The 12729-nt window shown below is 43.5% G+C and overlaps 1 long non-coding RNA gene across 1 annotated transcript; it reads left to right on the top strand.

Moving 5' to 3' along the window:
* The first annotated feature begins 5282 nt into the window (after nucleotides 1-5282).
* On the top strand, nucleotides 5283-11639 carry LOC125983998 (uncharacterized). The gene is made up of 3 exons (XR_007486839.2): nucleotides 5283-5754; nucleotides 9479-9601; nucleotides 11403-11639. It is a non-coding gene; the product is annotated as an uncharacterized lncRNA (long non-coding RNA).
* The last annotated feature ends 1090 nt before the right edge of the window (nucleotides 11640-12729 follow it).

Consider the following 12729-nt stretch of genomic DNA (forward strand, 5'->3'; position numbering starts at 1 on the left):
GAGGGTGCGCGACTTGTGTGTACGTGCGAAAAAATATACGCTGGTGCGGTGGGCAAGTTCAGCCCCGCTCCGAAGCGATTTGTCTCAGCCAAAAGGTTCCGTTGTCCTTCACAGACCAACGGACCTCCGCATTAGTGTTGAAGAAGGAAGCGCAAAAAAAAAAGGGGGTGTATATGTGTGTGTGTGGCCAACTTTGGCGAAGAGAGTATTTGGGGCAGTCTAATGAGAGTTCCCAAGGAGGCTGTGGGCGACTCGTCTGACCTCTCCATCACCCACCTGCGCCGAAATCAAAAGCTAGCCCTGTAGACCCATTTATCTCTCTATAGGTGTAGAAATGCCAGCGAAGCGGCGCTGAGGGCCCAAAAGGAATCCATGAACAAGCACAAACGGGCTTCTCTCTTATCATAAACAGAAAATGCATCGCTAATGGGAAAGGGCGGATTTTTTTTTCTTCTTGAGTAGCATGAAGTGAAGCTTGGGAGTGAATTCACAGCAAGGGGGACATCGGTCATCGGGTTCGAAAGAGTTTCGGACTGAAAGACAAGATTTTTTTTAGCCACTTTATAAAGTCTGGCACGATTCGGCGCACGATATGGTCACAAACGGGTGAGGATTGCACAAAAGCGACGTAGACACGCAAGCAGTAATGGTCCCTAAATAGATGATAATCTCTCTCCCAGAGGGGCTCGGAGCCGGCCGGGACTGACACCGGACAATAGAAAATCACGGCGGGCAGCGTTTAACAGCCAGCGCGGGTCAAGAGCGACTAATGGCCTTCCCGAGAGCGCTGCCACCACAAACAACTAGTGTTTGTTCGCCGGCTATCTTTAGAAGCAATTGAGTCGGGAAGGGGGGTGGGGGTCCAAAATGTCGCCATTTATTTCTCAAGTCAACCTCAATTAAACGTGTCTGAGTGCTATCGGACAAATCCCCAAAAAGATGGCGAAAGACAAGGTAGGGATTTTTTTTGCTGTCAAAAGGGCAAACAATAGCAGCTTCGACTAAAAGGCACTCGCCAAAATATTTGAAAGGACTGAGAAAAAGTTGAACTTATGACGATGGAGCAAACTGCATCGAAACTGGATTATACTTCTTGAGCTGTCTCAGGAAGTAAAGCCTCTGCTGGGGCTTCTTCCGGACAGAGTCTATGTGCCCCCCCCACCCCCAACTTCTTAATTCAAGTCGACTTCAAAAAATGTTTGCTTCAAACCAAAATGGCTGCCTTCCATCCTGACGCGGAGGATAAATATCTTCTAATCTTTCAGGCCAGTCAGAAACATTTGGTCTACCAAGACAGCGTGCCACGAAACGTTGCCTTCCGTTGCTTTGGCAAAGGCGTGAGAACATGATTGCTAATTGCCGTGAATTAATTCCATTGATGGCTTTCCCGCTTACTTGTATATTAGCTTGATGCTCGCAATTATATTTAGACGCGCACCTCATTAATTTTATGTTACAGAGAAACGCGATCAGAATTCCCTTCATTGAACATTACGGGCAAATGTAATCATAAATTAATAACGGAGGCTCAATGGAGTGGCTCGGGTTCAATTAGGTGAGAATTATTTGACATGTTTATTTGTGCCAAGGACACCGACTAGCTTGTCTTGTAAAGCGCGCACTCCAGAGCTGCAACAATCTGGAAAGGAGCAATTCAAAAAAATCACCTTTCCGTACTATACATTCATACAAGTATGAGGTGGCTTTGAAAAAAATGTCCTCAACTTAAATCAGGGGTGTTAAACTCGTTTTTGTTGTGAGCCGCAGCGTAGTTATGTTTTCCCTCATTGGGCCATTAATGATTTAAATAGAAATGCAGAATCCAGTGATTGAAAAGGCCAACAGTTTTCTAATTTATTTTGAAAGTGGGATTGTGACAAAAAAAAATTCAACAATTTTCAAATTGATTTTCAAATTGGGATTGTGACAAAAAAAATGTTTAAACAATTTTCTAATTTATTTTGAAAGTGGGATTGTAACAAAAAATATTACAATAATCCAGTATTATTAAAAGTAAGATAATTTACAGTATTGATATTTTAATAAGAAACACTGAGTTGACATGATTTGCCTTTGCGGGCCACATAAGATAACGTGGCGGGCCGGATCTGGCCCCCGGGCTTTGAGTTTGGCACCTGTGACTTAAATGTGATGGAGGTGCCTATCTTGTACTTTTCCAGTGCTGTTTTCAATCATTTTCTGAGAATAAACAACACATTTATATGCAGGGTGCCGATCCAAGCTGGCTTCCTTGGCACTCTGAAAGTCAGCACTTTTTCTCCAATTCATTGCAAATTGGCAGATTGTTTTCATGTTAATTCAGCTCGGGAACACTGTCACACCTGGCTTTTTTGGTTTTTTTTTCTATTTATTTATTTTGGCTGCACGCGGGCAAATACGGCTTTGTAAAATTCCAAAGATACACACAATCTCTCGGCGGCAGACACAAACGCCACAATTAAGCTCAATTATGCCAAAAAAAATCAACACGGTAAAGCCATTTCCATTAGCCGCCATTTTCAGTGCGCTTGATTCTTGTCCGAGGCAACGGTCGCTCCGGCCGGCATGGCGTGTCTGGAAAACCTCGACGCCACCGTTCGTCCCCTTCCGTCACGACAGCGGACGAGCTGCGGAAGGCCGCACGCATGCAAAGGCTGATCGGCGATGACAGGCGAGCAGAGGTAAGCACATTCCGTGCTGCGCAGCGGCGGCCATTAAGCCCGACTTAGCACTGGCGCTGAACAAGATTGCTTAGCTCAGCTACGAAACAGCCACTCGGCGTTAGCTCTCCTACCTGCCAGACTCGGAGCCATGCTGAGAAAAAGTCTGTCAAATAATTATGTCAGACTTTTTCTAAGTAAAGCCGCAAGTAATACTGTCGCCACTTTGACGCGATTCAACTTTGGACGAAAATGGCTGCTTCAACCCAACATGGCCGCCACTCAGTTCAATTTCTCCTTGGGAGTTTATTTTTTGCACCCTATTAGGACAGAAGTATCCTCTAACTTTCATTAGATCAAAAATTAAACGCCCATGGACTTTATTTCCAAAATGGCCGCTTTAGTCCAAATCCTTCCTGTTCAATTTCAGATATATATTATCAAAACTCTTCCGATACACGTCAATTTATGTGAGGAGGGCTTCTTTTTTCAGATTTTCCAGGCCTTATTTTTAGTAGAATTCGGCTTCAAAACAAAATGGCTGCTTCCCTGTCGCTCTTCTACAGCAGCCATTTTGTTTTGATCGGACATTTTTTTCGTGTTAAGATATTTCTGCCAAATTTCAAACTGCTGTCGAACGATATATTTTTTCTTTTTCATTGGAAATAGCTACTTGGGAGCAAAAGTGTCTGCCTTTCTGTTGAATTTCAATCAAAGAGCCCTTGAGACTTTTTTTTCAAACGTCTTGTTATGATAGACAAGTGCACCAAATTTTATGGCGGTGTCAGGAAGGGCCACTTTTCAATGGGATTCTCCTCAGAATTGCTGATCTGAGAAAAAAGGGAGGGGGGGGGTCAACTCTCGCCCCTTGCCGCAGGCGTACAAGCCGAAATGTGGCCGCTGTTCCTGACCGACGCGGAGAAGCAGCTCGACACGGAGTCGGCCACGCCATCAGGCTCCCTGGGAGCAGCAGCCCGCCTCTTTCGATCTGCGTGGACCAGCACAAACGTTCACTCCCATGCTTTTTTTTTTTTGCTTATATACTCTCTTTTCTTAACAAATGCAAATAAGGCTCTTGATTAATTTACCGGCATATTTTGCAAATGTTGCAGATGTCCTCGCACTAATGGAGATCTATTCTCATGGCTTGCATTGTCCCCATTACAGATGTATTCTTTCAAAAGCGATCCACTTGCCCTGGATGGGGAGTAAACAGGAACGCGAAAAAAAGTCTCTAGTTGGGTTAATTAATTTGCTCGTATCCCACGGCAACAACCCGACACACCCACTTCCTCCCCGTCATCCAAGGAGAAGGAAAACAACACCCTCCCCGTAATCGAGATCACGCTAATTAGCATGCGGCTATTCGCAAGTGGTGGACGACCTGCGTCAAAGGGTCACCGAGGGTCACGAGAACGTTCGGGCAGAGAGGGGAGGAACCAAATGTAAACTTCCGAGGCCTAAGAAGAGATGGAACACCAGAACCTCCAGACTCCAAAGTAGATGCGCTCTGCACGACGGTGCCGTGCCGCCACACCTCATAAGTCAACACGGAAACAGTTGATGGCGCCGGTTGCCGTGGCAACAAGAGAGTGGTCTGAGTCAGGCTGCTTCTTTGTTCAAGAAAGAACATCACAGTCAAGTCATCCACGTGGAAAAAGATGGGGTCTTTTTTTTTTTTTTTTTTGCCGTGTAATTCTGCGGCGGATGAATCCCTTCCTATTTGTTGAGAGCCGTTACGATGAGACGGGGAACAGCCAGTCGTTTGATTTGCTTGCGGACGCAGCGTGAGCCAGAGCGGCGCATAATCCCGCATGTCAGCACCGCTTTGCGTCAAGCCGCCTCCTATGTTGTCAGTACTCGGGCCGCACAGTGAGGTTTTTTTTTTTTACACAAACATGCGGCACACTCAGGAGGGGGTGAAGCAAGCTCCCACCCCGCCCTGCATGAGCCGTGTTGTGCGCCAGATTATCCCGCCTCAACCTCACCTCTGACAAGCTTCAAGTAGGCAAACACGCCTCCTCCACTTTTATATCTGGCTGCTGTATGATTAATTCAGCAACAAAAAAAGCAACGGGGGCAAAAAAAAAAAACAGCGAGCAAAGAAAAAAAAATCACTAAATGCCACCTCAAAAGTTGAAAGTGTAAAAAAATAAAATAGAGTGAAGCTAATGGGGGGGCTATACAGCAATTGAATATATCAGGAGCTCTCTCTGCTGGTGGAAAGTAGTAGTACCCATATGCATACTATTAAGTATTACCATTTTGTTTATATATTTATGGTATTATATGTAAAATTATTATATATAAAATAAAAAATAAAATATACTACACCATAATTCAATAATATAATATAATATAATATAGTATAATACACCCATCAATCAATTTTTTGGCAGCGTGGAGTGCGGATGCCTTAAAGGAGGTATGTCATGCATCAGCATCCAATCTGTCAATCTCAAGCGAGTGACCCACAAGCCGGCGACTGGTGATTCTCTTGCAGCACGAGCATCGGCGGCTCACTTTCTGGCGCTTTTTTGTCGCCGCGCTCCCTTTTCAGCCGCAGCCGTTTCCCCGAGGCTTTGAGTGTATACTCTTTGTGCGCTCCCCTCCCTTCCCTTCCCTTCCCTTCCCGGCGTTCCCTCTCCCCAAGTCTCAGGAATGATACGTGAGGTTTCGCCTCTGCTGAGGAAGCAAGCGTGCTAAATCCTGGGGCTCAACTTCAAAAAAAAAAAAAAAAGAAAGCTCTAAAGACAGCCCCGCTTCGGCTCCGGCAAGTCGGATGACTACGACTGCTACCTCAGCTGGGAGACCTTCACTCTCAGTTGCGGGTTCTTCCTCCCTAGGAGAGCATCTAATCCCGCCCCCCCCCCCACCTCGCATTGAGAAACCGGGAAGCGGGGCGGGGTGGGAATGCAGAGAAGAGCAATTTTGCACAAAAAGTAGAGAACATTCAGTTGCTTGTCACCGGGCAGAATTAGGAGCCATCCATCTCTCCATTTTCTATAGGGTCTGTCCTCACCCACCCATTTTGGAGAACTTTGACCACATTGCTGTGCAGTTGCAGCCATCCCATCAATATTTCACCACATAGGTGAGCGTGCTGCCTGATTGACTTGGAAGGCTCCAGTGCCTGTGCGGGGCCGTTCTCCACATACTTGTTTGAAATATTTAAGGAAGGCCTGTCAGGGCGTCCGCGTCTCCCTCGCACGGAAAGGGAGAACGGAAACGTCGCTTTCACTGTCTTTTCGTTTGTTCACGTGAGTTTGCTGGAAGTTTTTCAGACGGTGACCTTAAGATGATCCTCTACAAGTGCCCCTGCCATTGGCTGGCGGCTGGACCAGGGCGTGCAACGTCAACTGTGATTGGCTTGCCGATGAGGGCAAGCGCTTCAGAAAGCCATTTCGATTGCACAACTTTGAGACTTAAATGGCATCCATCTGAATAATGCAACCATCATCTTGGTATTACTCAATCAAGATAGACAACTTTGTCTCAATGGATACTCATGAATCTGAGCAAACAAAGATCACACGAGGTGTCCCGCAAGGGTCCACCCTTGCACCACTCCTATTTGATTTCTTTCAGCTGTCCTTTGCTTAAATTGTGGATCATCAGAATCTCGTCACACTTGTGCAGAGGATATCAAATTTGATATTTTAGCACAAGTGCATTTATCATGAACGGACGAGAATTTCCTTCAGCTCAATCAAGACCCCAAACGTGAAGTCATTGGACTCAAACAAACTTTGGGTTGAAAATTCTTTTGTTTACTGGGGCATCCTCGTGACTCTATCCTTTATTCTTCTTTTAATCCCCATTATTTTAATCCCCAGCTTTCATTTCTCTCTCATCTTTTATCTAGATGAATGCTCAGTTTGAATCCTTTTAATCTCATTTGTCGATATGATTTTGTCTTCCTATTTCGTTTCCGTAACGCTTGAAATGTTGGACGGCAAGCTGTTTGAATTGTCTCGTACACCAAATGCGCTACACAAATAAACTTGCCTCGCCTTGCCAATAGGTGGGCGGAAGGCAGCACAAAGGTCCCTCGAGAAAATCAGCAGAACCGGGCTAAACTCAGCCCACACGTACAAAGCTGATCAATCCGAGAGCCCGCCCATCATTAGGCATCAAAGCAGGCAAACAAAGCAGCCATTAAAGCACGCTTGCGAAATTCTCTCCCGGTTGCATAAAAGAGGAAGAATTCCCCCCGGTGAGGCAGCCTCAGCACACCCCCGCCCGCTTCCTGACAAATGACCCCCTTCAGAGTACGAGATGAAGGTCAGCCGTGTTTGCCGGCGTGCGCAACAGATGATGAATCAACTTCTGATGACATGGCCGTCATTCCTCTGTGTCTGTGTCTGTCTCTCCCGCTTGGGATGAATGTGAATATATGGCACCGAGCCACATTTTTCATTTGGGGCCTTGACACTCAGCAGCAAATAGAAGGCGGCTCAAACAAGACGCTCCCTCGACCTCCGTTGCCCCCCCTGCGGGATCATCTCTTGAGCTCCAAAATGTGGCGTCTCTCCCCCCTCCCTCTCGGATCATCTTTTGAGCTCCAAAGTGTGGTGTCAGCAACGCTTCAGTAGCTTTGCTTTCTCTCTCGCCTCTATAACAGGAAAGTTTTTCTGTCCAGGGACCCCTTATGGGGGTAGGGTAGTTTTTGCGGCACGCGGCAACTTTTCCAGACTATTTTTCAAAAAATGAGTTTAAGCCTCTCTTTGAGGAGAAGCATTTCCTCAGGCACAATTGACTCTGGCTTCTTTCTTGTCATATGAATAAAAACGATGTGAAAATGATTCCGCTCAGGTTTGCTTTATAGGACAAATGAAGTTTGTAGAAAAGTTATCAGACAGATTGGAAAAATCCGATTTAGGTTGGTAAAAGTGACTGTTCTTTTGGAGACTAGCGCCTCCACGTTGTTAATGTTGCTAAGGAAGCAGCGCACGTCATCTAGCGCCGTCTGATAAAAAAAAAAAAATGTTTCTATATTTTTATTTTATACATTTTTATTCATATTGTTTATTTTTATATAAAATATATTTATTTATTTATATTTATTCTATTTTTTTGTTAAATTTGGTTACGTTATTTTCTACTGACAAGCCCATGAATATTTGAAACGTTTTTTTCTATTTTTATTTTTATTCATATTTTTTAGTTTTCATATTTTATATTAATTGTATTTATTTGATTTTGAATCGTTACATTCATTTCTATGAAACAGCTCATGAATACTTGAAACATTTCAAAAATAGCTTAGGAACCTTGGTTGAAAAATAAAAAAATCTTTCATGTAAGGGCTCCCTGGACTGGAATAGTTCAAGAACCCCCCGTGAAGGGATCAGCCATCCCACGCCGATTCGGAAACTGACAAACTCCCGCCGAGAAAGTCAGCGATCTTGATACTTCCCCGCGTCTCGGTATCGACGCCAGCGTGGTCTTATCGTAACCGTCTTGGTTGTTTCTCATCCGTCAATAGGGATGAGGTGCTGAGGGTGGGAGTGTTGGGGGAGGGGGGGGTTGTACATCAACGGGATTAACGGCTGTGTAGCTTTTCAATGAGGTCTCTATCAGCGATGGCACTCACATCAGTCTTCTCAAGTAGGCTACCGGGAAAACGGTCCGGGCAGAAAATTCTTTTAAGACCGAGGGGAGTCTATCACAAAAAGAAAATGTGCATTCACGGAAGCCACGGCAAGATGTTGCACATGGCGCATTGAACGTGTGGCATTCATTTCCGAGAATCTTCCTGCAAATTCGGAGTGAGAAAGACCATTCAACGCCGTAATAAAGGCCAAAAAAGAAGTCTCGGCTCTCACATCCCGGCGCTCGGCGGTGGGTCCGCGTCGATCCACTCGGGTCCTTCTTTTGTGACTTCCCCTTGCCTTGTCTGGCATCCTCTCCTTCGCAAAAGACCCCCGTTGGGTCTGTTATCATGCGCCAATGGAAGCCCGGCGCTGCGTCTCAAAGGTTCATTTTGTCAAAATAACGACGGCCCGGTTTGCGCTTTCAAGCATCCGTGTAGCTGAGGAACATCTGCTGCTGAAAAAGACAGCCAAACTTTTGCCTAATGTCTCAGCACAAGTTACCGACTTTGCCGAAATCCGCGGATCTGAAGCGGATCCAGGATTTTCGTCTTTTTCGACCATTTTCCAACGTACATTTCGACTCTCTATAAGGCCGGAGTGGACAATCGGAGTGGACAATGTTGAACCACATTTTTTTTGTCTACCATGGGATTTAAGGACTTTCAAGGACTTTCAAGGACTTTCCAGGCGTTTCAAGGAGTCCATGTCAGCAGCGTAGTGAAAATTAACATTTGATTTCTTTGCGCAGATTATCGCTCCCTCGATAAAGTTCTAAATGTGCTTTTTAGATTGAAACTGAACTAAACTGAGATCGAATTTTACAAAAGGCTCATAAAGTCCGAACGCGTCTCAAGGCCAGAAATTTTCAGGTAATAATTCCAGGCCTAGTTCTTTTATACTCCCAACTTTTATACTTTTTTAAGGATCAAAACAGTCAACAGCAACTTTAAATTGCTCACAGGCAAAACATTTTCAGCCAGACACACACAAAAAAAAAACTGACTCCAGCTATTTCCATGAAATTTTGGGACGTGGATAAAGGAGCAGCGCATTCCATTTTACTGCAGGAATATCATCGCTTTTGTTTATTTGGATTATCTCCGTGTTTACCGTGACAAGCCTCCAGAGGTTTCTGCTTGAGTCAATATAGAATCAGAGATCTAAAAGCCACCGCGTGACATCAGTGAATTACTCGAAAAAGGAATGCGTTCTTGTTTGCAGGTCTGGCGCCGGCGTCATTTTGGCGCGCCGGCTTGCCCGCAGCAAAGACGAAATGAAGACGAGGCCTCGGGGCGTGCGCAAAGGCGGCGGCGGCGGCGTGCGGAAGAGGCGCGTCACACTCCGGTAATAGGCGCACGCACATTATTGAAAGTGGTTAGCACAATAGTCCCCTGGCGAGACTTTGCGCTGTCACCCGAGCGCACCGAACACCGGGAGAAAAAGAAAAAAAAAAAAAAAAAAGAGAGCCCTTTCAAAGCGGGTTTTTCATTTCAGAAATCTTCTCCAGCCTGATTCCCAGATGAGGTTATCAACTTGGAAAAGTAGATTATGGAAAGGAGTCAGACGTTTATTGAATCCTAACATACGTACATATATATATATTTAATATATATATATATATATATATATATATATATATATATATATATATATATATATATATATATTTAAATATATATATATATATATATTTAAATATATATATATATATATATATATATATATATATATATATATATATATATATATATATATATATATATATATGTTTTAATGATTTTAATGTAATCCTTTTATTAATCCTGCTTTATATGCCTACACAAAACAACTGCTGGATGTTCATTTCTAATGTACCTGTTTGGACACGCGTCTTGATTCTGAGGTGACCGTGAAAAAAATAATGCTATAACTATAAATTCATATTCAAATGGGGTAAATTTCGCTTATTGCAGGGGTGTTCTGGCAGCGGAACAGTGGGGGGGTTTACTGTACATCACTGGCCCGCTTTGCAAATGGGGCTTTTTTTTTTTCTTTCCGCACAGCTGCCTCGTCGGAGTAAGCACATTAGCATGAGGAGTGTAAGCGCGGAAAACGATGCAAACATCCCCCTGACATAAAAGCACATCCGAGTGTACTTTACGGCCTCTCCGACACCCCTCCATCTCCTCCTCCTGCTAATTTGCGGCAATCGAAAAAAGAAAAGCATGGAAATGACACTGACGGGGATTTAGTACTCCTCCACTCAGCATGCAGAATGAGATGTTCCATTAAGCGAAGCCCGCCCGCCCGCCCGCCACCTCGCCAACCCCAACCCCCACATCCCTTCCCTTCCCTTCCCTTGTTTATTTAGAGAGTCTGATATTGTCTAATGCAACACAAGACGGCAAGGCGTGTTCGAGCAAAAACTTTTATAGCCGCCCCTCGCCCAAGAATATCAATTAGCTGCGGCAGAGCCGAGTGGAAACGCTCGGCACGATGCTAATGGACTTTTAAATCGCTCGGCAAATTCCCCTCATTAATGCAGTCCCCGGCCACTGCCGCCATTTGATTTCAAAGGTCAACTCGCAAATGTCAACATAGGAGCGGTAAATAGAGGACACTTTTTTGACGCGGCGGAAAATAAGAGAAGGCGGGTAACCGCGCTAACGTATTGTTATCTCCTGTTTATTGAAGACAACACGTTTATTACATGAGTTCTTTTATTGTCTGGGTCAAAGCGAAAATAAACCAAAGATACTTTTCGATAAACATCAACATAATGGCTATAAAGTTCAACGTTGCAACCGAAGTTGCTAGCTGTTTTATGCTAGCCGGCTGTTAGCGGTCGTGTTTGAGTCAGCAAATTTAATAACCATTCTTAAATCCGAAAGAAGTCAAGACAAATCGGAAAACGATTCTACACTTCGTGGTTTTCAAAATAAAACCGAAAGAATTTAATTGTTTATCCGCAACGTCCACGTCGATTTAACAGCAAATAACTGCCGGCTACACACCAATCAGCATTTTACAGGAAAGTTTGTTGCAGCTAAGAGACCTGAACGATTCTCGGCGCGTCCCATTGCTCCAAATGTTTTTGCTTATCGATTCCCTTTTCCCCCGCTTTGATTGATAAGCTGCGCCGCTTCATTTTTTTTCTCTTCTCCAGATGATGATGCCCGCCCGCCCGTCCAACCGCTCGCTATTGTCCAGACGGAAGCATGCCACTGCATACTGAGAGCCCGCCTTGCTAATTGACAAAGGCCTTCAAAGTTGCATCCAAACTCGAGTTAAAAAAATGAAAATATTCAGCAACGATGACTTCCGAGGATTTTACACACAACCCAAAGAATTTTTGTGTTGGCAGAAATTTTGGTCTACTCGCAAGTGACGCAAAAAGGAAAGTGCGAGCTTATATGCTAAGATAGCAGCAACCTTACAAAGAAAAGACAAACTTTGAAAAGATGGCTATGTATGAAACACCTTATTAAATTCATGAAATATTACAAGCTCCGCATGTGACAATTATGTGAGGAAATTGGTGTGATTCACAGATTGCGGCTTTTTTTTTTATTTTTCTTGGATGCTAATTCTGCACATGCGCCAGATCACTTAAAAAAAAAAAAAAAAAAACACCTCCTAAGAATGTGGAAAAAACAGTCATGTTCCCGAAGGTGCAAATTCTTCTTGATACAAGCTCTGATAAATTGTTACAGGAAGTTATTCTCAGCACATCACCTCAACGTTTTTTTCCTTCATTTTTATCTGTGCGTCCAGCATGTAAATGTTTACATTATATATCTGTGTGCAATTTCAAGCGGGAGACATTTCCCAACCCCGAAGTTTCACCTATTATCAGCCGAGGAAGACGTCGAGCAGATTCAATTTAAGGAGATGTAGTGGATCGCAAAGGCCTTTCAGTATTCCGGAACAAATTTGATATGTGTCTGCAAGTCAGACAGCCCGGAACCGTGTTGTCAGGCGGGGAGGAAAGTAGCTAATAGTTTTCTTGGCGACTTCAATTTCCTATCATTGCGCACACATTCCAAGCTTATCGCTCATGCAATTCTCCTTCCAAGTAAAGCAACCTGGACTACGTACAAATATATACATAGACATTCATAAATACTACATAGACATACTTATATATATAGGTATACATATATAGTACATCTACATGTATGCGTATATGCATATATACATAAATACACATACAAACTTATATGTATATGTATACATATATGTACATATACTAGACATCTTAAGGTATACATATACACATATGTATACATGTACACGTACATATATAAATATAAAGTACATATATAGACATATATATATATACACTACAGATACATACTTATATGGATAGGAATACATACATGTATAGTATGAATACATATGTATACATAAATACATATTTATATGTATAGGTATACATCTATATGTATACATGTACATATATACATGTACGTATACATATATGTACATATACA

This window comes from Syngnathus scovelli, chromosome 1 (genome assembly GCF_024217435.2).
Source record: "Syngnathus scovelli strain Florida chromosome 1, RoL_Ssco_1.2, whole genome shotgun sequence".
Taxonomy (NCBI): Eukaryota; Metazoa; Chordata; class Actinopteri; order Syngnathiformes; family Syngnathidae; genus Syngnathus; species Syngnathus scovelli.